The following is a 2,487-nucleotide window of genomic DNA, read 5'->3' as shown; positions in this document are numbered from 1 at the left end:
CTAATTACAACTCAATATTACAACTCATCCTTATCTCTTTAACTAATGGATAAATTCCTAAATTAATGGAGAAATTGTTGCATGTCCCCAAATAGACTTCATGTTTGATTTTCCTTAACTAATTAACTCAAGATGAATTAATTAATTTTTTACAAACAGTTGCTAAGATCAAATTCGAATTTTACTTCACTATTTTAGTTTAGGGACTGACTAAAATAGGAAGGTATCCTGAAATGCTATTTATAGAATATTATTTTTATCACTTCCATTTTTCCATCCATTGTTGCTAAGAGCAACACTGGCTAAAATGCTATTTATAGCAGTTCTATTTTTAGCATTTCTTGTTGCTATTTTCAACACGATAGACCACTAGGGTTTCTCAAACTAGCCTTTTGTTGACTAGAAGAAGTTTGATTATCAAATGGAGAAGGGAAAATTATCCTTAATGAAAGAAAAGGAATGTTGTCTACTTTAAGGAATGAAAGACTGAATTGGAAGATGCTTGTAAAGTGACATGAAATCCTTTAGCTACTCATTGACACATTTTTCTTGCAAAAAAAAACTAGCTTGACCTTGTTTATGACCTGTGATGATCTAGACTAACTAAGCATGGAATCTAATCTAAGAAGTATTATGACTATTGCATGCATGTGCTAATTTAGGAATTGAAGAAAAAAAAATTATGTTTTAATTTTATGAATGCAAATGCTAATCTTCACATGTTCTTTGGCAGGGGAGATAGGTATGGGGGAAGAGTATGGACTGGTTTCAAGGGTATGGAAGCCAAGGAGAGGCCTAATCCAAGCTCAGCTGACAATTTTTCTAAATTTAGGCTTAAAACAGGCTGTTATAGAATTTCCTACAGTACTACTACAGGATGTCCTAGTTCTACTACAAGATGACCTATTTTACTACAGGAAATGGACCGAAAGCTTAGGAGATGGGGGGAAAGGTAGAATGAAGTGTGGGAAAGGTATGTGATGGAGAAATAAGGTGTGGAGGGGATGAAAACTATCCAAGGCTTAGCCAGATGCTTCACGATAGTTGGATTTTCTCAATGGAAATGACAATTTTTCTTACAAGACAAGAATTCAGATTTAGGGTTTAGTGGACTTTAGAAGCATGGGTGGATAGGATTTGGATGAGGAAAATGAGATGAGGTATCCCTGCAAATTAGAAGCTCCTTTAACAACATAGACTCTAGTCTTCATTTATGCAAAAATTCATCTATACATGGAAAAGATTCATTCAATGGAGGAAAACAGAGTTTTCATTAGCTAATGGCTAAGTTCATGAATAGAAGTGCTTGGAAACCTTATCAAAGCTTAAGAGATCAAAATGAAAATTGCAAATAATCCTAAGAAACTCAAAGACAATGACTTACTCATCAAGAAACCCCAGATCATGCAGTAAAGCAAGAAATTTGTTTTTGGGTTGTGTGAATGGAACCCTCAAGTCATGATCCCATAAGGGAGATGAGGTGAAATCCACTATCACAAGATTTTATGGAGTGTCTTCTGTCATTATGATACCACTGATCTAACTATCCACAAATGTAAGAAAACTAATTAATCATCCAAATACATGCAAATTAACAAAACTAAAAGCACTTCAGCAGTTAAATATAAATGTAATCTAAGCATACATGTATAAAAAGAGGAACCTCTACTGCTAGGGTCGGGCCCTAACCCAAGGGCTTCAACCCTCTTAGTCAATTTAGTGCTGGATCAAGGGAATGCTTCTCATTTTCATTAAAATATCGAAAATACACAAGAGATCAATCACAATTTCTTAGCTCAAAAATGCCTCTTGGCTACAAAAAAAAAGGTCGAATCCTAATGAGGCTCTAGGCCTTCTTATTTATACAACTGAACCTACCAACAAATTCCTTAAATTTAGGGAGGCTTGGATCCCAAACTCAAGATCAACTGGTCTTCAACTATCACTAGCTTGGTTGCCAATGATCTTATTGGCCCAACTGCTTGTAACTCCGAGATGATGAGATCTGGTGGAGGAATCTTCGAGTGAGTGAGGAGTTAAGGAGGGAGATCCAATCTCCTAAAATCCCTCTTTCTTTTCTACTATTAGTTCCTGCACTTTTATTAGCCAAAATTTTCTCCAAAACCTGCAATCAATGCACATTATACCACAAGACATGACATCTCATCTTTACCCTTCTCATTAAGAAAAATATAACAAAACATGTAAAGAAATGTGAGAAAATTTGATTTTAATAAGATGGAGAGGGGCATTAAGGTCCATATAATTTACCCATTGATGAGCCACATCATCACCCCCCTACTGAAAGTGTTTCTCATCCTCTGAGAAACTCAATCTATGTCCATGTCTTTCATTGCTTTGGTGGCCTCCCTGACATTCCAGGCTTTTGTTGTTGTATCCTCCTCTTGTGGATAAAATCCTGCATGCTTCTCTATTTCCTCCCACTAGTTTCTTTCTTCTTCTTCATTTATGCCTTCTAACATACCC

This window comes from Pinus tabuliformis, chromosome 8 (assembly GCF_031772625.1).
Source record: "Pinus tabuliformis cultivar Carrire ecotype Pingquan chromosome 8, CPIR1, whole genome shotgun sequence".
NCBI lineage: Eukaryota > Viridiplantae > Streptophyta > Pinopsida > Pinales > Pinaceae > Pinus > Pinus tabuliformis.
Note: the sequence above shows the minus strand (reverse complement) of the source record.